The sequence below is a fragment of the Paramisgurnus dabryanus genome, chromosome 18 (assembly GCF_030506205.2).
Source record: "Paramisgurnus dabryanus chromosome 18, PD_genome_1.1, whole genome shotgun sequence".
In the NCBI taxonomy this organism is placed as follows: Eukaryota; Metazoa; Chordata; class Actinopteri; order Cypriniformes; family Cobitidae; genus Paramisgurnus; species Paramisgurnus dabryanus.
This window is the reverse complement of record NC_133354.1, coordinates 21,712,010-21,736,302: the sequence shown is the minus strand read 5'-3', so window position 1 is coordinate 21,736,302 and position 24,293 is coordinate 21,712,010. Positions and strand designations below refer to the sequence as shown.

Sequence of the window (24,293 nt, the reverse complement as noted above, 5' to 3'; positions counted from 1 at the left end):
TCCCTCGTCTAGCGATTCAAATATAGTAATTAAACATCTGAAATGATCATTATTTGTACGTTTTCTGAGAGTGAAATGATAAACCTAATACGACACATACATCCACATGTCTGACGTCTTGGTTTCGGTTTAAAAACATGCAGGAATTTGAAAATAACATGCAAGAGTTGCTTGATGTTTAAAGAGTTATTAAGGGAGATAAAACTCAGGAACTGATTTATGTTAAAAAGTTATTAAGATCGACAAGACTTGCGCTAACTGACAGATCCGAAACGCAAAGCGGAGACATGCAAGTGCGCACTGATATAGGTATAGAATACTTCAAAAACATTGGTTTTGACAAGAATTTACAAAAGCATAATAAGCATTACAACAAACTTGCTGAGCTCATTATTATCTATGTCCATACAGCATTTGCGCGAACATAACAAATTGTTTAAAAAAAAACTTTCTCATTAATCTTTATCTAAATAAATAAATAAATAATCAGATATTCGTTTAAAATTTTAAATAATGCGCTAATGTGTCATTTTATAGATTGCACTCCTTCACTTCACGCACACATTATTCGTGCTTTAAGGGGTTTATAATTTAGCGCTGTTTTAGTAAACACGTGATTATGTCTGGCCGAATATTTTTTCTGTTATTCGGATGAATTCGTTATTCGTTTTAAAGCTATTATCCGTGCCCTTTTGAATAACGTATTCGGCTTCGGGCACATCCCTACCCCAGAGTACATATGTGAAGTTCTAGTTCGAAATACCATATAGAAAATGTATTGTAGCATGTCAAAATAGGCACTTTATGGGTGTAAGCAAAAATAGACAGTTTTTGTGTGTATCCCTTTAAAGAGCACCTATTATGGGATACACGTTTTTAAACATCCTTTTGTGTGTAAGTGTGCATTAGTACATGCTAACGATATTCAAAAAGTACATACCTCAAAGAAAACGATGACGCGAGTTATCGTCTCTAACGTTCGAGGACTACAAAAAACACTCGGATTGTAGGCAACAGTTTACTTCCTGGGATTAGTGACGTAGATAAGACCAACATTATCATAGTTCAGCCCTCTCTGCTTTGCTTGGGTACGCCCTCAAAGACGGGGGTGGAGAGCGCTGAGTCAGAAGAGAGCTAAAATGGCGGAGGTTGTGAGTCCCTGCTTTTACTCTGTTTGCAAACTCTTGTTTCATTGTTTAAGCGATTAAATCTCTTGAGTAGACGCTGTCTCTTTAGATGCGAGGGCAAAATAGCACTTTATGGACTTACACAGAGGACATCATGTTTAATACGGTTCCGGAAAAATCCAGTCAGAAGTTGTTCACGGAGTTTTCACAATAACTGCTTCTCATGAACCGAAGCTGGATTTGCGCGATGTCTCCTCTTGAAAGTTGGATTACTGTGCACTTCTGGATCACAGGCTGTAAGTATTCACGTTTATTATTTGCCTTTTACTGTACGTTACGTAACCGGTAACCGGAGATTAACATAATGTGCGTGTAGAGCTAAGCTTGCAAGCTAATTGTCTTTTTTTTGTAATACTGTATTTCATAAACAACGTACCATATTTACACACGTGTATGTTGAATTATGCAGACTATCGTTTTTTTTTATCGATGTTGGTTTAGACATGTTTACAAACTTGCTAAGTTGCTAAGCTAAATACAAATACAAATGCCAGCTAAACTGTTACCAGTAAAATTTGTTCTCATGATCAAACTCAAGAAACTCTAAGTACAGATGATTTTTTTAAAGTTATATGTATTTTACTGTTGTATTTACTTGAAGCTTTCTTAGATTTTGAAACGAAGTAAACACATAATGTGTGTTGCTAATGTTGGGCCATGTAATATGTAATACATTTACGTTTTAATGAATAGTCTAACGATTTATAGTCGTTGTACTCTATTGTTATAATATGTCTTTTTGACTGAATACATGTTTGTTTTATTTGTCTATATCCTAGATTCGCAGCTGGACACATCCTTCTACACTGTATGCAAACATGCAACATCATTACACATAGTACAAGGAGTCAGACTGGCATATGAGGAGCAAAGGTGTGTAACACATATGATGTATTTAGCTAGTGAAACCACTACCAGTCTTAAATGTATAACTGATGATGACAAAGTTTTTTTTCTCTGCATAATAATAGGAACCCAGGCAGCATCATCGTTTCGCAATGTTTCCATCACCATCATCAGTGGATGCCTTTGCTGTCCGTAGCCTGAGATTTCAGATTTGCAGCAAAAAATTTTTGATTTTCTCATTTATTGGAATGCTGTGCAGGTATTTAAGTATTTTAGTAACTTTGTTAAATAAAGTAGTATTTACTTTTACAATAAATTAATTGCTTGTTTATATTTTACAGGTATTTGTACCTTGCAGCCATCCATTACAATGTCACCAAGCCGTAACAAAAGCAGGAGAGGGAAAGTACAAGGCTATGTTCCCAAAACACACAAGTGACATACCGTAAGCAGTAATGTTTTATTTCAAATACATTCATAATTAAAAACTTAATGTATGAAGCAGGGAAATAAATGATCAAAACAAAAGATTTATTGACTGCAATATTTCTACAGTTATGTGGAGGATGTGATCAGGCTTGTATTTGATGAGGTATTTGAAGATAAGCTGAAGGAAGCCCTGATTCCAATGGACCTGGCATCACAGTTTGAGAGACCTTCAAAGGAGGACGTGATTGCATGCCATCTTCAGTGCAGGGGTCGTCGAAAGCCAAAATTGTGACCGATCTGATCAGGAAGCTCCAAGCGTATCTGGAGAACAACACACGGCAGGATGATAACCTTATAGTGTCGTCTTAAATAGCACCAGCTGACAAAGCTTTGATATGCCATTTATCTGAATAGATAGCTGTAAGAAATGAATTGAACAATTTTTGAAACAAGAGCACAATATGGTTACTAAAGTATGTTTATTTGTATATTGTTTAACATTTAAATATATATTTGTAATAAATAAAAAAAACTTTTGACTGACTATTATATTTTCTTTAAAGTTACATCTTTTGTTCTTTTGGGTACTTTGTTACTATAATGATACTTTAGTGTTATTGGTTTAAAAATGTAATAAAACTTAATCTTGTCCTGCGCCTCAAAGGCTTATAGTCGGTACAATAAATGTTCTGTGTGTAGGGATTTAGACAATTTGTGCAAAACCTGGATGATGAATCACGCAGGTAAGAGGCCCTGGAACCTGTTGCATTCTCCTTAAAACCTAATAAGTAAAAACATAGCACTTATAAGTAAGCATTCTTTCATAATAAACTTTACCATAGTGAAATAATGTAGAACATTCATTTCAATTAATACTTTCTTTGTGCTACATTTGGTGTTTCCATATAGTTTGCACAGTAATATAGTATGTAACAGTCTTTTATAATAAAGTTTACAATAGTAAAATAATGTTAATAAGTGAAATAGTTTTATAATCATTTCAACAAATACTTTCTATGTGCTACATTTGGTGTTTCCATATAGTTTGCACAGTAATATAGTATGTAAGCGGTCTTTTATAATAAAGTTTACTATAGTAAAATAATGTTAATAAGTGAAATAGTTTTATAATCATTTCAAAAAATACTTTCTATGTACTACATTTGGTGTTTCCATATAGTTTGCAAAGTAATGTAGTACGTTATAATTACCTTTTGGATGTCTTTGCAACACATTTTCGTCTTCGTTTAGCATTCTGGCAGAGCTAAGGACACCTAAAAAAGTGAAATCCAATCGCGTTCATTGACGGAGATCGTTTATATCGTAACGGCCGTCTGAACTCTCTGGATCGAGCTTGAAGTGGTAAGACAGTACAGACACCATCGTTTATAGAGAAATATAGCGCTTGTTTACGTTGCCTGTGACTCTCAGTCAGAACCGGAAAACCCACGCGTAGTCAGGGGCGTAACCTTTCAAACACACGCCGAACCCAGTTGACCAATAACAGTTGAGTAGTCATCTGACCAATCCGAATACACTAGACATTTTGGGAGGCGGAGACAGGAACTAAATCCGAGCGTTTTCCAGACATGCAGAAATCGGTGAGGTATGTAAGCAATTTATAAGACTCACAGTGCATTAGTTCAAGTTTTAATAACATGTATGTACTATGGGATATTACAATAACGTGCTAACGTGCTAATTTATTAGCATAATTGGTGCTCTTTAAATCAAAATGAGCTGGTGCTCGCAGCTTAGGTGGGCGGAGTCTTAAGAGTTGGAATGCTGCTGAAAGACAGCAATCAGACAGCAACAACAAAGTGGGACATTTTATAGGTTGATTTCCTATGTTTGAGGCAATCCTACTTGTTCGTCCATCATGGGAAAAAGGGATGTCTGGTCAGGAAACCCTTTTGGAAAAAGTGATTATGTCTGCAATTCCGTTTAGTTCCACTAGTGGGACTGCACCTTTAATGTCACATCTTCACACCAACAGAATAAATCACTCCATGGGCCTCCCCATCCTCAATGTAATCTCACCCCCTTTATCGCCCGTGTTGATCTGAAGGTCCCATTCCTCACTGTCTTCCTCTGAGACCTCCCAGGTGTCACTCAATCTATCAGCACCATCATGACCGCTATAGGTTCTGCCCTGTCCGCATATGCTCTTCATAGAAAAAACGTTAACGCTGTCCTCCGGCCCAGCCCCTGGGAGTTTTGCACCGTTGATGAGAAGTGGAAAGTGTTTTTGACGTGAGAGAAATATACTGTCAGGATAGGGCAGTTCTGTCTGTTACACTTATCATCACATCCCTGGACACTGAGGTTGATCAATGAAGGTTTGCCAAAGCTGAAGCAAGATTCCCACTGCACTGTTTCTGCTGTACTTAATGATGACAGCTTCTGGATGTAGGACTTTCATTCTCCGACTTGCAGACTAGTCTGCGGTCACAGGAGAGACATACGGGATGAACAAAAGTCAGACAGAGAGAAGGACCATTAAACTTGTTCTAGGAGAGGAAAACTGTGATATGAAAAAAGAAAAACTATGGGTCAACAGAAAGATATAGATTCTGGGATGTGATTTGCTTTTAGACTTGTTTACCTCCTTTGTGTAAATGTTATAAATCATTTCTCTAAACCACAGTGGTGATACTAGTAAATTGCCATAGGGTAGTTCATCATAAGTCAAAAGTACTGTTAAAGGTCAGACAAAAGAAAATCAAATAAATGATTTAACATCTGAATAAAGCAAGCTTAAAGGGATAGTGCACCCAAAAATAAAAAGTCTGTCAATATCTGTAAGATACAGGGCCGGCGTCAAGGGGGGGCATTCGGGGGCAGTGCCCCCCGAACAGGTTGTTGTGCCCCCCTTACAAAGTTTTTTTATTACTTTAATATATATCAAGAATAATTAAAATAAATTAAACATTGAATGTTTCATGACTTATAATATAATCAAATGAGGAAAATATAGTTGATATATTTTAATAGTCTAAAATAGACCAGTTTCTCTGATTGGATATATTGCCGCGTCTCACCCGTTTTACGTTTTTACCATATTTGTGACTTGATACTACCAACGTGTTTTTTCGCGGCATTTTATGGATCGTGTAAAATATGGATATTAGAACATTTAGAACGAACCAGCACCGCCTGCTTCATCTTCATGCAAACACAGACTGGCTCAAACTCAGAGATTAGAGGTCGAGGTGGAATTTACAAATCTACAGGACACTGTTTTAAGGAAGTTTAATGTTCTTACACGCCGTCTTTAGCTATTTCAAAGGTAAGTTAGCGTTGTTTTAAATTACGTAAGCTTAAATGTGAAGTGTGGCTATAGACCGTTAACAGCATTACGACGTGATTATGGTAAAGCGGCTTTTTTAAAGCTAGGACGCGGTATGCGCTGCGCTATGAAACCCATTCATTTCAATGGCTTGCGCCGCGCGAGGGCGGTTTGTTGTTGCGTCGAGCTCAGCTTGCGCTAACGCCACGGTCGAAGTTCAATAGTTTTGCGCATAGTTTGTGGTCTTTTGCACTTTATACGGGAAATGAGCTGACAGTCTGTACCAGTTGTATGAGTGTGTGCTTGCTGTATTTGTTGTTTTAATGTCTTGTTTTTGCAAGTTATTGTTGCTATTGCGTGCCCCCCGTTGGAAGCCGAGTGCCCCCCTGTTAGTTATGGTCTGGCGCCGGCTCTGGTAAGATATCTTGAGGAATGTTTGTAACCTAACCGATCAGAAGCCCCATTGACTTCCATAGTATTCTTTATTCCTACTATGGAAGTCAATGGGTCTTCTAATCGGTTTGATTACAAACAATCCTCAAAATATCTTCCTTTGTGTTCATCAGAAAAAAGAAATGTATACAGGTTTGTGTGTTAATCATGACAGAATTTCCTTTTTTGGGGGGGGTGAACTGTCCTTTTAAAGGGCACCTATTGTCCGATTCACATTTTACATTTCCTTTGGTGTGTAAGTGTGTATTAGTACATGTTAACGATATGCAAAAGGTACAAATCCCAGAGTAAACGATGACGCGAGTTATCGTCTCCAACATAAATCTCTTTTCTTGGACTACAACAAACACACAGATTGTAGGAAACAGTTTATTCCTTTGAATTGGTGATGTAGAGAAGATCGACATTATCATAATTCCTCCCGCTTCGGACTCCGGTTAGCAATGCATTGTGAGCAAATCTTTCAAACAAGGAGCGTCACATTTCCGGCTGACGTCAGAGGTATTCAGGTCAATCACAACGTATAGATTAGCTAGCCAATCAGGAACACAGCACTTTTTAAATCGCTGAGTTTTGTACAAAAGGTTTAGGAACAGGCGGAAATCTGGAGCTACAAAAATTTACGTTATGTAGAAAATAATGTGTTTTTTGAAACATAAACCAAGAAATGAAATAGGTTTTTTTTAAGCATGAGTATGTGTTGTATGTTTTTATAGGTTGATATGTGTTTTTGGAGAATGTATTTGTCACTCAGGATTACCTTTTGTACAGTTATATCTACACATACATAAAAGTGTCCTTATATATACTGGAGGAGAATTTCTGGGAGCATTTGTCTGGCCATATGATCATTAACTTGCAATCACAAGGATTCCATTATGTAAAATAAATTAGTTTTTTCTTATAAATGTTTGCTGAATGTGCAATTAAATGTAATTTCTTAAGAGGTAACATTATTACTTTGTGCACCTTCATGTAAACATGTATGCCTTAGAATTAACCAGTGACCGACCATGTCATTGAAGCATTGAACAATCAAGTGCAATTCTCTTTTGACTGATTTAAGAGCATTTAGATGAAAACAAACCCTCACATCTTCAATACACTGTAAAAAAATATTTTGTACTTACAGTACATTTTTAATTATAATTAACTTGGATTTACAAGTCATTTCAACTTAGATTTTTTATCTTGACTGATACGTTGCTGTAACTTATAAAATAAAATAGAATTTGCATAAATTACTTTATTTTATAAGTTACAGCAACTTATCACTAGTCAAGATAAAAAAGCTGAAAAAGTTGTAAATTACTTCTAATCAAAGTTAATCAGACTTAAAAATGTATGTGCAACATTTTTTAAACAGTGTATATCAAATATGAAACGACAAAGCTGTAGTAGACAATGTCATACTGCCTAAGGTGACAAAATAAATAAAAAAAACCTTATCAAGATTTCAACTCAATTGTGTCGTTTGCCTTTTTTCCACCGTTGATCTTGCTAGTCCAAACACAGAGCGTTCAACCGTTTCCACACCTCAATAGGTCGAACTGACAGCACCTGCTAATGGAGCATGATGTAAGTTTATAAGCCTGCTGACTGCTACTTTAAATGTCACTTTTAAGTCACAGTGACTTTTGAGAACCTGACATCTGGGTGCTACATTATGCTAATCAGGTGTTTAGCTTGGATTTGGCTGGATTTTGATGTAATTTCTCTCACAACAACAAAACAGAAAGTCCTCCTAAAATCCCCCAAGACAGCACACACATTAAAAGTAATGAATCTAATGTAATAAGGTAATTTTTAACAAGTCACCTTTGGAATTTACACTACAACGTAAAGCTTGGTTGTCAGATCATTGCGTTCCCAGCTAACAGAAAAAAATACTTGAAAGTTCCCAGCAAGGTTCCCAAAATGTTAAGCCAACATTAAAAGTGTCCAGTTTTTGAAATATTTTAAAAAGTTGTTTTTGTGAATGTTAGAGGATTGTTACATTGTATCATTTTCAAACTTTATGACAATGTCATGTTTTTAATGTTCTTGCAATGTTTAAAAACACCACAAATGTATATTTTAAGAACTTTTTTTTAAGAAAATTATAGAGAATGATTACTTATATTATTTTAAAACTGTTGTAAAACATTATTTCTGAAGGTTCTGTAAAAATGTTGCTGTAGAAAACACTATTCACTTATTAGGTTTAGATGTTGTTTCATTTAAATTACTATTATGGTGATCCGTGTTTGTTTTAGTTGGGCTCTTGGCCCTTGACTTTAAAGGGATAGTTCACCCAAAAATGATAATTCTGTCATCATTTACCCATTTCTTTGTTCTGATGAACGCAAATGAAAATATTTTGAGAAATGTTTGTAACCAAAACATTTGTGAGCCCCAAGTACTTCCACAGTAGGAAAAAATACTATGGAAGTGAATGGGGCTCACAAATGGTTTAATTATGAACATTTTTCAAAATATTTTTCTTTTTTAGCATTGCAAGTGAAGCATGCTAAAAAGTGAAGCATGCATCTAATTAGCATTGCAAGTGAAGCATGGTCCAATATGTTGTTTACATGCACTGACAGGGCTACAGTAGCATTCATACTAAATCGGGAAGCGGAGAATATCCTTAACAAAGCATAACAGGCCAACTGACATTGAGAAAAAGTATTTCTGTTGCAACATTATTGGTTATTATTTTTTAGAAAGAACATTCGATTCAAAAGTTCACGGGCTGAGGGTGAGCTTCACAAACAAGCCCTCTGTAGCAACAATACAGCATGGTAATTAGCACCAAGCGATCTTAGTAATTACCATTATTAGAAGTGACTGGTGGGAATGCTTTAATATCAGGCAGCCGCACACCAAACAATTAATTTCCCACTCCGTTCAGGAAATTGTCATTATCCGGTGCAAGCGTTCAACTGGAGAGGTGGCACTGGTGAGAACAGCGATAATCACTCATGACGCTTAGCTCATCCATGATCCGGAAGGCGAATAGAGGATGTGTGGGGGAACATATCAGGGCCATCAAGGTTTAGGGCTGTTCGGAGCATTCTGTTAATCTGTCGGAAGCCTGTTGCTTGGAAACCTGGGCAGGAGGTTTATTTTTAGTTTCGAACCATGCAAATACGTTTATACAAATAGGGGTATACTAAAAAACTAAATCAAATAAATTGAGTAAATATCTTCGCCAGGGGGCATTTTGATTGTAGCACCCCCCCACTCACACAAAAGGTTGAATTGTGTGAAGGGTGGGCCCTGAAAAGGAAATAGATTGATACAAAAGGAAATGTGCAATGAACAAACCCATGAGTAACGGTGGAAAGGCAATTCAATACAAGCCTGCCTATTTCCTGATGCAAAGGCTTTCATGGAAATGTCTTGGCTAGTGAAAAGGTTTGAATGAGATGCTATTTAAAAGCAATCTAAAAATGCTACTCACCATGTGCCCATATTGGGGAAAAAGCAAATGCTTAAGAATTTTGTATTTAAAATATGAAAGCTCTGTCAAGGCTGTACAATTTATTAGTTGTTTTTCAATCCATTAATTGAAATTGGACACAAAGTGAAAGATGTGATTATACAAATATAAAAAGAGACGCATCTGCTTTAGTGCTGCTCACGGTTATTTGAAGAAAAAATGGTGTACTATTTTTTCAAAGAGATGAAATTTATAAGTAAGCATCTAGAATATTTACATTTGGCAGACATTTTAAAGAGCACCTATTTTTTGTATTTCTAAAAACATTATAATAACATATAATACAATGTGTTCATGTTTTTTGTAAAAAAAAAAAAAAAACATTATTTTTCACATACAGTACATTTTTGTAGCTCCAAATTTCACTCTCTTAAACGCACAGATTTTAAAAGCTCTGTGTCAATGATTAGCCAGCTTATCTGTACGTTGTGAATGACCTGAAAGACCTGAAAGTCATTCACATGTCAGCCGGAAATGTGCCGCTCCTTACCATGTTTGAAAGATTCCCTCACAATGCAATGCTAACTAGAGATAATTTTTTGGTCGTGAGTCAAAGCAGGAGGAATTATGATAATGTCGGTCTTGTCTACATCACCAATCCCAGGAAGTAAACTGTTGCCTACAATCCGTGTGTTTGTTGTAGTCCAAGAAAATAGATTTACATTGGAGACTATAACTCACGTCATCGTTTACTTTGGGGTTTGTACCTTTTGCATATCATTAACATGTACTAATACACATTTACAGTGCATTCAATCTGTACATTTGGCTGTTTTTTTCTGGATATCAAAACTATGACCTTTGCACTATTAGCACAATACCAATAGCATAACAAACAACACCCCTTATAACACAGTAGTGGTAATTTGTGCAAGGCTAGGCAAGTTTATTTATATACAGTAGCACATTTTCAACCTATCCTCCAATCCATACAACCTTTTAGGTTGTTTCTCCTTTCTCCCAAAAACAACCCAGAGAAGCATTTACTAATTTAGCGCCTTTACCGACAGCAGGTGAAGCCTAATATATTGGGGTATGAGTTTATGTATTTGAATATAAAACACAGCATATAAAATATTCCAAGTGTACCAAGGTCAAACAATTGATTTATATGAGGAAAAGATGCAAAATGCAATTTCAATAACTGCTGGCAGAAGAAGCAAAATGTTATCTTTGATTGTGAAATATCATTGGCTCTCATGTGTCTGGTGACCATCATCATTACGTCAGCCTGGAATGTGTAGCGCTATTAGCTATCATGACCAGTCTCCACATTCGGTAGCATTTTATTTACCAGTCCACTTCCACGTGTACATACTATGTACTTATGCCCTGTACAGATTATGTGACTTTCGCTGTGTGCCGCTCTTCTCTTTGTATGGGGTCCTTAGGAGCCGTTTATAATTCTGGAACAAATGAGTACCGTCCACTGCTGAAAGTGATGATGTGAACTTCACTACTTCGCTCTCATCATCTGCATCAAGTTTGAACTTTTCTTAACTTTTTCGCATCGCTAAACATGCCCCATCTGGTCGCCAGTGGTCACTACTGCATGCGTGGCCGAAGTCGCCAAGCTTTAATTGAAATGAATAAGATCATGTTGCTATTCACTGGTAGTCTGATTGGGGCATTAGTGTCTAACTGTGTCTATAGGTACCAACTCTGAACCTAACTCTAATCCCAAATCTAACACACATAAGTACACAGATTTACCAGTATTTTGCTGGGTTAATACAATGTTATTGCACTTACTTTAAAATAAAGTGCAAACCACATTTCATACACTCAAAGTGCTTTACATAAAAACAGTTAAATGTTTTATTAAAAACATCAATAGTATCAACATAAGAAATAAAAATAACAGTTAAAGTCAAAGTGCTTTACAAAGGAAAGATTAACAATCATAACAAAAACAAATATTACATAAGAAATTAAAATAACTGTAAAAATTAAGAAATAAAAGATTTGAAAATATGCTGAATAAAAGTGATCAATCAGTAAAGGAATAGGCAAGCACTTGTGTTTCTTTAGCAATTTTAGAATAAAGCAATATTCAATATAAAGGCAATATAAAGGGTTGCAACTTATGGGAGGCAGTTGGGTAGCAGGGTGTGCGATATTGGCAAAAAAATCATATCGGGACAATACCTAAGATTTTGCCGATAGCAATAACAGAAAATGTGTTTGTGAAAGTCTTTTATTGTTCTATCTACCTCCTACAACATATTAATATGATTAAGTTTAATGTTGGTGTTATGAACCAAACCAAAAGGTCTTTATGATTTAAAACGGAAGCATTCAAGTAAACAGCACTAAACAGTAGCGTACATGAAGCAAAAATAACATTGTAATACAGTAAGTCAGAAAATGCTAACTTTCATCAAACACAGCATAAGAAGTGATGCACAGCTTAACATAATGGCTTACGCTTTTATGTAGCAAGTTCTTCTTTAGCAATTTCACATGTTTATAATAGTTAATTGGTCATAGTACACATTAGTCCATTTAAAAATATTCTTTGGGCTTAAATATACAGAAACTAATAAGAACTGAAATCTGTCTTCCTCCAGAATTGTGTGCAAAACATCAAAGGGCTGTGCTGTAGGCTCTGTGGTGTAATGGATAGCACATTGGACTTCTAGATTATAAAACGAAGTGATTCAAAGGTTGTAGGTTTGAGTCCCACCAGAGTCGTAGCCTTTTAGCCCTGATGGCCCTTCTTAACGGTTTTCTTCTCACATTGTTGGATCTGCTCATACTTTGACTCTCCGTTCCGTTAGCCACCAAGAGAGGGTGGCGCCGTCGCTTAGCTGGTTAAAGTGCCTGTCTAGTAAACAGGAGATCCTGGGTTCGAATCCCAGCGGTGCCTTTAGCTTGTGGTCAGCTATGGTATAATTCTGTGGCTCTTTCTCACTTGAGATGTGCTACATCCTGATAATTCACGATTGTTGCGACAGCTGTCTGTGGAAAGGACCTAGACAATGGGCAAACCTTTCTAGGAAACTTGCAAATGGACCATTCCAGTTACTTTGCTTTACCTGTCGCTGTTCTCTGTGCGTGTATGTGGTGTGTATTCCCTCACATGCGTCCCCCCCATGACAGACATGAGAAAAAGCGCAGGTGGCTCAAGCAGGTCCTCCGCTTGCGACACAGAAATTGCAAAGAGCACTATAAGTGTTAAAAATTTACATTAAGTTGATTTTTAAAAGCCATGCACACGCAATCAAATGTGATTCTACATCATGTTCTGAAAGTGCAAGCTAATTAAATTTGTGGGCACTGAAGGCTGATTTTGATATACCGCATATGATATACCTTGCACACCCCTATTTACCACAATCCTGCCCCAACCACGGGTACGGTTCCTCATGGCAGGTGCCGCTGAACATAAAAAACTTTGCAGCGTATCGTGTAAAACGCCCATTAGAGTGCTTTCACACAAACACAATGTCATAGAGTTTGGTTTGTTTGGATAACATAACAACACTGTCCATTTTCCCGTTTGCTTCATAGACATTGCCTAACACCATGGGTACACAGCAGTAGTTTGATGACACAAACCCAACAAGATTTGGACCAGCGAGGAGGGGGAGTAACCGATCTCAGGTTTGGACCATTATTCTCAGTATGAATTAAAAATGAAATAGTTTCTGTTCCAGAGCAGTCTCATAAACTATCATGTCTTACAAACCCCTCTGATTGGGAAGCTACAGGTTAGGATAATAACTACAAGTGTCAGACTTGGGCCACAATGAACCAAATTACTGCTCCAGGTTACATCCTACATTATAACCACCAAAATGAATAAACTCAAGCCGGTTTCTTTAGATCATGCAACACGATTACATGATAAGGAAACCGACGGCTAGATTACTTCTCTTTTGTGCTAAAGAGAAAGATGATGTTCTTTACTCACTGCCTCCTACTTTCATAATCTTTTAAAAATCTAATAGTCTGAGACCTTCACTGAGGGTGGATCAGGCATGGAAGTATCTTTTGTTTAAATGCATGTCAGTTACGACACACACAGTACATTCCTACGCACCGTCTCTTATCTCCGACATCATAATAACTTATGTTCTCACAAAACCTTTAGCAAAACCCCAGCGGGAACATCAATAAAAGAACAGGTCGGCATGGGACAGACTCTGTACTGGTTATACCTTTTGTTGGAGTCAAGGATAGGAGCACGGTGACCTCATCTGTGGGGTCTTTTGCAGGAATTATAATGTACTGTGTTCAAAATTAAATACTAGCATACTGAACCGAACACGCAGCATACACACCGAGTGCATGCTGATATGAGTATCCTTAAAGGTGCAGTGTGTAATTTTTAGAAGGATCTCTTGACAGAAATGCAAAATAATATACAAAAAAACTATATTATCATAGGTGTATAAAGACCTTTCATAATGAACTGTTATGTTTTTATTACCTTAGAAAGAGACATTTTATCTACATATTGAGGGTCCCCTAACATGGAAGTCGCCATTTTGTGCCACCATGTTTCTACAGAAGCCATTAACGGACAAACTTTTTTACTAAGTTGTCTCTGAAGATGACATGTTTGTCCGATGGCAGCTACTGTAGCTTTTCTATGCGTTTCAAAAGCAAGGGGATGAGCAGTGGACTGAGCCATTGGTTGTAATTCACAACCTCACAACTAGATGCAGCTAAAATGTACACACTGCACCTTTAAAGGTGCCAAAGGATGCATTGATACAAAATGTTATATTGTTCTTTGATATCTACATAGAAGTTATGTGGCTTATAAGTGCAAAATATCCAGAAACAGTTTTACATGTCCATTTACCACCCTAGGATTTGTCCCAAGAATGAAATGGTCTATTATTACCTTATTTAAAATAGTCATGAATGTTGAGCTCTGCTCTGATTGGCTGTTTCTCAGAGCAGCTCATGTGTGTGTATAAACAGACCTTATATTTGAGTCTGTATCAGACGAAGAAATTGAGGAACAATCAATTATTTGTAGATTGTCAATGGACGTTTCTGAGTGGTAAGTTTGTGTTTGTAACTGTAACGTCAATAGAACTTCAGCCTAAATGCTAGCATATAGCATTAACTAGCATATAGCGCTCAGCAGTCACAACTTTGTTTTTAGAATAACACAATTTTACTTCATTTAATGTGTAATTTATTGTTGGGGGCGTACATCACAACTGTAACGTCGCAGTGGGTGTTATGTTGAGATTGGCCTCTTTTCCAGTGGTCTTTTGCATGCACAAGGTTTACATAAGAAGGAAGAAACAATCATGTTTGAGACCAGGGACGGATTGGCAATCTGTGCGTTCTGGAAAAGTCCAGAACGGCCGTTCAACGGAGGGCCGTCGCCCGGCCGATGGCAAAAAAGTCTAATAACGCAATATGAACAGCAGAGGCACTAATACGATCACTTATATGCTGCTACGTGTAAAAAAACAAGGAAGAAGAGTCGGCCTACTAGCCGTGATTGGTCCACAGATTCCCGGAATTCGCGAGCGTCTATGTTTGCGAACCTGAGCTAGAGGTCTTCTCGGGTCCAAAGAAATGTACCCGACCCGAAATGACCCAAATCACTTCATACCCGAACCCGACGTGCATAAATACAATTTTTTTAAAGAAAGACTCGACCCGAGACAAACCCGAGAAAATTAGACCCCCGAGTCCGACCCGCAACTAGTGAAATTTTTTTTAAACCCGACTGGAACCAAATGTAAACGGCACTGATGTGTGTGCATTCTGCAGACCCACGCGCAGCAGTCAGACAGAAAGAAACTCCGGTGGCCTTGCAACCAATTTGGCGAGCTGCTCCATTAGTTTTACTTTGTTATCTGACGACGACACCAACGTAACCGCTAAAATGTACATTTATAATTGACTGACATGTTTGTCTCAACGAAAATGAACCTTCCGACAACCACACAATGTCGCAAGCGCTCTTGGCAAACAGATGAGAGGTTTGAAAAGGACATTGACGCACACAGGCGAGAGAGTTCGGGTCTTCTCGGGTCCGTTCAGAAAAAACACATTCATTTTTAAATAACTCGAAACCCGATGCCGCTATTATTGTACCCAACTCGTGTCCGAAGCACATGTGAAACTTTTAGACCCGAACCCGATCGAGTCTCGGGTCAGACCTCGGGTTTTCGGATCTAAGTGGACCTGTGAAGACCTCTAGCCTGAGCATCCACAGCCTGGTCATGATGAGGGACAGACCGAGTTAACTTCACATCAGCAAGAGCTAAGTGCCAGTAGTAGCAGGACACGTGACATTATAATATAATATACACGATATAAAAATAAATAAAACTCGCGTGAAAATTAACGTAATGCGCAACTAGTGTTAGAGAAAGACGTGATGTGAGTGTGTGCGCGCACGCGGGCGTGTGTGTGTGTGTGTGTGAGAGAGAGGCGCGGGCGCGATTGAACAGTGGAAACATAAAAACAATACATACTCTGTCATTTTGTTCATATGGGACATAATTCAAACGGCAAAGTGTTTGCTTAAATTTGTATACAGTCGCAATAAAACAAAACATTTTGCTTTTGTCAAACTGTAAACTCTTGTCAAACTGTAACCTACAACCAACTGTCATCTAACCAAAATCACACACATCAAAGCAAAAAATATTTATCCAACCCCGTTTAAAAACATTCATCGTATTGCATTGGTTTTCATTTCTTTCATTGACTTTATTGTATATGAGAAGTTGTAGTGAGCTCACATTTTCTGGTACAATGAAGACTAAGGTATTGAATTAAACGGGTAAATACGGGCATGCATTGCAACCACTCTAAACGTGCTAATAAGAAAGGGGGCTAAATAATTGACCAAATATTAGTTTAACCAAAAAATCCTAGCTTGCACTTTCTGTCTGTCTTCCATCAGAGTGCAGTTTTTCCTTGTCTTTCATATTTGTGTTTAGTATTGTGGAATTGGCAAAGACCTGGTGGTTGTTTGTGAAAGCTGTACAGACAAAATTAATAGGCCTAGCTATTTTCATTATTTCACAGCCTTATTATACATCAAAGTTTAATATGACATGGACAAAATATTAAATATCCTTGTCTAATAGTCTGACAGTATTGTGGCATAGTATCAGGACATCCTTGTGTCTGTTGCACATGGCTAGGGGCGAATGGCCGGATGATGGGCCTATTTGGGAAAAAGTCCAGGGCTGTTTTTTAGCCCCAGTCCGTCCCTGTTTGAGACTCATGATATTTCATTACCATGTACAGAACTCTTATTATTCATCTATGCCTAGGTAAAGACAGCTTTACATTTTACAACATCCTTTAAATAAGTATCTATATGATCTACTATTCCCAGTATATATTTGAAGTGTTGATCTATTCACACTATAATAACTGATATTACGAGAGGGAGGAGTTTAGTGATGCTACACTGGGCTTATCATATAAATCAGTGGTTCTCAAACTTTTTCAGCATGTGGCCCCCTGTGTACGGTGCATTCCTTCGCAGCCCCCCCCCCAAAGAAAATGTATGACAATTTTTTTCTATAACGTAACATTTTAATTAGACAAAACATAATAAATTATGCAAAGTAGTGCTGCTGCTTAGTAGCCTTATGTTTTAACGTTTAATTACACAGAATTCATAATAAATTAATGCATTTTATAAAATGTCATAAAACTGCTCTCGCGGCCCCCAGTTTGAGAACCACTAATATAAATCAAATAATAAAAGTTACATAAGAAATAATGAGAACAAAAACTAAAATGCAAGTTCAATTTTAAAGTGTGTAAATGTTCACAATCATAATTTTGGTGCATCAACTGTCTCTTTTTCACTTACGTTGCTTTGGACAAAAGCGTCTGGTAAATGCCGAAATGTAAAGTCATACTCTCAAATCACATACCTGTAATTCATTGGCACAAGATCAATGGTAACATTAATCTGTTATAAAGCTTCCTGTTCCTGGAAATGGACTGTCAAACACATTGCATTGTTTGATAAAGTATCCTACAGTTTGCTCTGTTGCATACTGTTAATTTTTCCAACCTCCCATCTGGGTATTCTTTATAAATGAAAAATTTAGAATAAGACTACTGTTTTCTGTAGTATGCTGTATGCTTACTGTGCACAGTATGCATGTTTTTATTCAGACTGCAGCCTAGATTAAGATGAAACAAAACAGATTTGAATGGTTACACAGGAGTTTAGTGAGATATCAGGCCCACTGCAGAGATTTAATGTATGCTCAGACCATCAATCTAAACAGCTGTGGCAATGTTAATTGCAATCACAGAATGTGATTTAGGTGTCCCTGCTGTTCGAGTTAGAGCATACAAACATCATTAAACTAAGCCCTGAGTCCTTTTTGAATACAAAAGCACTCTGATGGCCTTTGAAAGCAACATTATGGCTTTCCATTTTAACCAGTGGCCTACGCAAAGTGATTCTGTATGAATAATACCTTTAATGCTCATTTGAAATTATATTTATATCTTCTTTGTTAAAGTGGTTACCATGAATTTAAAAAGGCTGGAAAACAGTTTCTTTAAGAACATTAACACGCATTAAGTTATCTTTAGTTAAAAAGCACATCAGTACTGATCTGTTAAGTATCAACACCTTATAACTTCTCTAAATGAATCATTAGCAAACATTATACACTGTCAGAGAAAATTTTAAAAATAGTATCTACAGTAGCCGTCACTAGGGCGATAACCTTTTAAAAAGTACAAATCTGCACCTTTAGAGTTCATATTAGTACCTCAGAGGAAGATATTGGTACCAGTGTTTCTCATTTATTGACTATGGGGGCGGCCAGTCTATTTTGTTTTCTGCCATTTTTGCTTAGAACAACATAAATATTCCTAATTTCGATTTAAGCACCATGGTTTCATTATCTTGCCATCGTTTATAGCTAGACGAAAAGTGTCCCCCTCTTTGTTGCTTCAACCACTGTGGGCAGCACACACACACAAACACGTACTGTATGTATGAAAGCACGCTCACTACTGCCTCCATTTTTGGGGTTGAACTGGTCAGGATTTGAGGCATCACCAAGCCATTCTTAACTGACCCTTCATAAAGGCCCGTCCCCCTTCGTTACTGTTAATATGTCCGACAAGCTAAAGTACCAGCCATGGCGCTCCCAGTGTCAATGTGTGCACTCCCTGGGGAAATAGTGTAATTTCTGGAAAAATGAAATGCTGATTTTAGACAGAAGCTTATGAAGAAGCAGCTTCTCGTTCCCTATCTCAAGGAACAAACGTTAGAGATGTAACCAAGACGTTCATTTTCGAGGGAACTCAACGCTGCGTTATTAAATAACATTATGGGAAATACAATCAGAATGCACAGGCCTGATTATTGTGTTGAACTCTCTCATGTACTCATGTATGTAGCGCTTGCTTTATCAGAAGCTTTTATGCTTAGTTTGACCTATTTATACCTTCCAGTTCCACAGTAATGTGCTATAAAAGGCAAGATAGTTCAACACATTATTCAGGCTCATGCATGCTGATTATGTTTCCCATAGTGCCATTTCATGACGCAGCGTTGAGTTCCCTCAAAAGAGAATCTCTCGTTACGTCTGTAATCTATGTTCCCTGAGATAGGGAACGAGACGCTGCGTCTCCAAAGTGTTATTTTCAACATCCATTATACAATGCATTGTGCCCTATTATCGCCATTTGTATCTATGGAGCAAATGATTAAATAACTTCTACAGCCAGGGCTGTACATTAACTTTATTTGCACATAGAAATGGTGCTACAGAGGTTTAAAGTTTTTCAAACTGGTGTAGCACAAACACAAAACTTCATAATTACATTTAAGTTACCATGTCTGTAACAAACACAAATAATGAAGTTTATCACTTACATTAAGTTCTCATCAAAGTACTGGTTTTAGACAAAGTTTTTTATTTATTTGCTAATAATTAAAGATTGCAGAAACAACATCTCTTACACCTCAAAACTACACATAAAGGTAAAATAGATCTGTGGGCAGACATCACTAAATAAAAGCTCTTAATAAAACACTAAACTTGCAAACTAGCAAACAAATCTATACCATGAAACTCCTGTGAGCAGGGCAATAACACCCAGAGGTGTAGCAATACGGCAGGCAGTTGCCTGGGCCCCCACATTTGAGGGGGCCCCCAAGGGCTAATAATATAAACAATACGAAATGTTAAAATGTAACTCATGTCTGCATCCCCCTTAGTGTGCCCCCCTCTCGTTATGCTCGTATAGTCTTGCCCATTTTTTTGTCTCTTTTTTGTGTGTCATTGAGTACGAATGTCTTTTTCATGTCATTTCTGAATCTACAGATTTATGAAAAAACAGGGTTATGAACGTACGTGACATTTCTTCGTTATGGACATGACAAAATCTGCACTTACATAACTATATTAAAGTTTTTAAAGCATTTCTTTATTATTTTCCAGAGACCTTGCATTGGCATTTAAACTACCAAAATATCTGAAATATCAGTGTGGTTCAAAACTTTTGGTAAAAACTTTTCATAAGAAGGTTGACATTTGCATGGAATTGGCCATATAATATTTGTTAATGACTCATTTAAAAAAGTTATAAAGTGTGGCGGGTGGCTGCATTTAGCTGGTGGTTCTGACTTGCACAGTACACTGTATAACTGACTTGCCATAAAGTCTCAGTCTATAAAACAGCACAGTTCAGATCAATTATATGTTTGCACCTCTAGAGATGAAGGCAGTGAGAAAGCATTTGTCAAAAAGTGCTGACTTGAGCATCCCTGGCTGGAGGGTTTGTGACTGTTTCAAAGCTAAAAGAAAACACAATTTTGTTAAATTGACAGTACAGATGTTTGGTAAATCTCTTGTTTAAAACTATAAGAAAATGTCTTTATAATTGTCAGGATCTGCACTGGGGATTTTTTTTAAACAAGACTTTGCAGTAACAAATACGGAGAGTCAGGTACTATATATATATATATATATATATATATATATATATATATATATATATATATATATATATATATATATATATATATATATATATATATATATATATATATATATATATATATATATATATATATATATATATATATATATATGTGTGTGTGTACCTATAGGTATCTGAATATAAGTGATAACCTTCTTTACAATTCAGATAAACATAACACATTTAGTGTATATCTGTGTGTTAGCTCAGTGTTTCCGAGGACCCCATCCAGGGCTCTAAACTAACTTGCACTGGTTGCACTGGTGCACCTAACTCTTTTTTTCGTAGGTGCACCAGCACAAAAGTTAGGTGCACCCACATTTTTGAATGCATTGCATTTAACACCCCAGTTTTACAAGTGCCCATGGTGGTTAAATGTACAGCATATAAACTATATGTATTTTATAATTTTCATGCTGTGATTCATTTTTCCCTTGTAGCCTACTGCTTTTCTGTTTGTTCTAAAATCTATTTCCTAAAAATACTTTTATTACATTGCTTTGTTCCCATCTTTCATTGTAGTTTTAATGTTGTGTGCATGATTTGCCATTACTGAAAACACAAAATAAGTAATACATTAATATATAACAGCATGCAAGTAAAAACATACGACTCATACGAGACGCATAGTTAATAGTAAAGGAAATGGAGACTGAAAACATGAAATCTGTATATTCAATGCCAGGTAAGTTTGTTGGCTATTGATGATTTTCTACAAGAAAATACAATGATTATGAGATGTTGTTATTTCTTAGGTTAATTTCTGGTTAAAGAGTACAAGAGCACACAATGGATTTATTTAACTGATTTGGCAATAGAGAATTCAGTATTAATGAGATATTAGTTAATATATTGGTAATAGGTAAAGGTGTTTCAGTGTTTCGTGTATTTAGGCTTCTTCTCTTGCGCAAACTCGCTCTGTTTTGCACGCACACATTTTGGCTCTCTCTCTTGTGTGCACAGACTCGGACTCTTTCGTGCATTTTGGCTCACTCTCTTTCGCGCATTTTGTCTCTCTCTCTCTCTCTCTCTCTCTCTCTCTCTCTCTCTTGCACACACAGACTCTGACTCTTTCTTGCATTTTGTCTCTTTTTTGACTTTTTTCACTTGAACGGCTGGTCACACTGGTGCAACCTCAGATTTTTTTAAGACACACCATTGAAAAATTAGGTCGCATATGCGACCGAATTGGTCGCACTTTCGAGCCCTGTCTCCTTATTTAACACACCTGAACTCATCAGCTTGTTAGGGAGACATGTTTACAATTTTGGAAGGAGGCTGATGAGTTGAAAAAGGTGTTTTAAATAAGGAGACATCTAAAACATTCTGGTTGGGGGTCCTCAAGGATCAGTATTGGGAAGCACTGTGTAAGCTAATGCATAAAAGGTTCACTTTAATTATGCAAAATTGACTTTTGATTCTCTTGTTAATGTGACATCACAAAACAAAGCCCCGCCCACTGCCACTGACTATGTGTTTCTTAGCACATTGTAGTGCTAATGCGACTAAAGATACGATTGTCTCAGCCTATATTTACAGGAATCAGAACTAGTTTGAACCGAGAGCGCTTACTGTCTCCATGGTAAGGTTGTGAGGAGATGTAGTTCATTTGTATAATAGTGCTATGTTTATTTTTTTATTTAAACGAAGTATAGGTCATAGGACCAAGCTAGGCAAGTGAGCGATCTCTGTCGAACAGTGTTCAAAATTTTATACAAAATGTCATTTTCAAACTAGAAAAGAGAAACTAGAGTTTTGGCGGATTCTTTAAAGCCCATACTGTAGTTTCACATGCCATGGGCACCATGCAACCCTTCATAGCATCAGACACAGGCGGCACTAAATACGGGGTTCTGTTATCAACACTGAAGACCACACAGCGCAAGAAGAAGCAAACAATGTGCTCTCTCTTCAGCCCTGTGCCCCTGGAAGCACAAAAGACCCCAATTTGTGACCCCAAGGCTGCAATTAATAACCATCTCTAAGCCTTTGTGTCAGTCACCTAAGCATGATGAAACATCCATTCTTGCTCCTCTTTCTCCCAATACAAACTCATGGTATCGCTTCTCTGGCCACTGCCACGGTGACTTTCCTCCTGGTGCAAGGGGTTAGAAATCAGTATTGGCTCGCTGGTGGCAGTCTGCCAATTGTGTCCAAAGAAAGCACCTGTTATAGCTCTGAACACGCAATTAAATCCTAACCTGAGCAGCTTGGTATTGAGTGTTGGGAGGGAGCCAACGCAGGGACCAAAGCTGGAAAAGAAAGGCAGTCTTCTTTCTGTGAACCCATCCGCTGGCTAATCCTAAAATAACAATCCGTCGTGACTGGATTACCAAATAAATGCTTGTGTCATTGTCAGGTCAGAGGGTGAAAAGATTTTTTGGGGGGTGGATTGATACGTTAGATTGAGCTTATAAATGCCCCTCCAAGTTCACAGCTGTCATTCACGTTGGATTCTTCTAGATGCCACAAGAAGGACATTTTCAGCGGTGTTACATTAAAATCAAGTGTGGCTTTTGTTATTTTATGATTTCATTCCCAATTGCTCCTCACACATAGCGATTGCACGTCTTAAAAACTGTGGCGCCTAAATCTCATTTTGGCAGTATACATCACTATCAAAGTTTACTGTATGGAGAAAAAAGCTCACACAATCTCCTTTTGTGTCACATAACAAAACAAAAAGGAAAGGATGACAGCATAATTTTTTGGGGGTGAACTGTCCCTTTAAGAGGCTTTAAAAAAGGTATAAAATATGTGGACGCTTTGTGGGTCTACAGTCCAATACATTTAAAGATTTTCCAGCCACAAGTTCATTAGAAATGCTATTTGTTACTGCCGTTTGACATGGGTGGACCAGCCTTGCACCGCTCATGCCAATTCCCTCCCCTCATTAATTTTCAGCATTGGCTTGTGGACAACAGTGGGCGTCACACTTCATCAAACACCCTTGTTCTTGACTCTCTCGCCATTCCTGTTCAAATGGGAGTTTAAATTAATCCTCACTCATCCAGGGAACTGCATCGCTCTACACGTTATATAACATACATGACACCAGCCGAAGAGAGGGAGCTTGAGCGATGCCACCTGTTTCCCCGCCTTGTCAGTTTAGCCTGCACCTGTAATAGATGGTGATCTCTCATGCAGATCTACTAAACGCCGACCACACTGATACGTTTGTACGGCCTTCTCAGCCCTTCAAAATGCAATGCTGCTAGAATTTGAAAAACGTGACGTAAAAAAGTAAAATCTAAATATGAAAAGTCATCAAATTTAGCATGTTAATGCCATGGCTTTGATCCAGATTTGTTTAGTTCCGAACAGAAACAGTAACATTTCCGGTTTCGGTTCAACCCTAAAAAAGGTGCTCCTGAACAAATTAGAACAAAAAATAAAGTTCCCGAAGCGGTTAATAACGTTCCATGTCAGCTGTGGGACATACAAATAAGTAGGCTGATCATTAGGACATTAAACTTAAATTATTAGTCTACATAATTTTCATCAAAATTATCATCAAACATTAAAAAAGGCTACATTATGTAAGCGGCATAACTGTAATTCTGACATGCCTACATTTGTTTCAGCATTATACATGAATTAAGACAAGGACAATTTCTGCCATGTCGTTTACTGGCAAACAACT

At 37.3% G+C, this 24,293-nt stretch overlaps 1 protein-coding gene, 2 long non-coding RNA genes and 1 other non-coding gene across 5 annotated transcripts in view; 3 read left to right on the top strand and 1 right to left on the bottom strand.

Moving 5' to 3' along the window:
* gabra3 (gamma-aminobutyric acid type A receptor subunit alpha3) overlaps positions 1-24,293 on the bottom strand; it is a 211,946-nt gene that overhangs the window by 74,260 nt on the left and 113,393 nt on the right. The window lies entirely within an intron of this gene.
* Positions 868-2,188, top strand: LOC141281026 (uncharacterized). The gene is made up of 3 exons (XR_012335401.1): positions 868-1,423; positions 1,967-2,060; positions 2,159-2,188. It is a non-coding gene; the product is annotated as an uncharacterized lncRNA (long non-coding RNA).
* LOC135776906 (uncharacterized) lies at positions 2,192-2,970 on the top strand. Of its 2 annotated transcripts, none has more exons than XR_012335400.1 (3): positions 2,192-2,292; positions 2,375-2,478; positions 2,626-2,970. It is a non-coding gene; the product is annotated as an uncharacterized lncRNA (long non-coding RNA). The 2 variants fall into 2 exon arrangements; XR_010544224.2 differs by having other exon boundaries at positions 2,589-2,970.
* trnat-agu (transfer RNA threonine (anticodon AGU)) lies at positions 12,484-12,557 on the top strand. Its single transcript has one exon. It is a non-coding gene; the product is annotated as a tRNA-Thr (tRNA).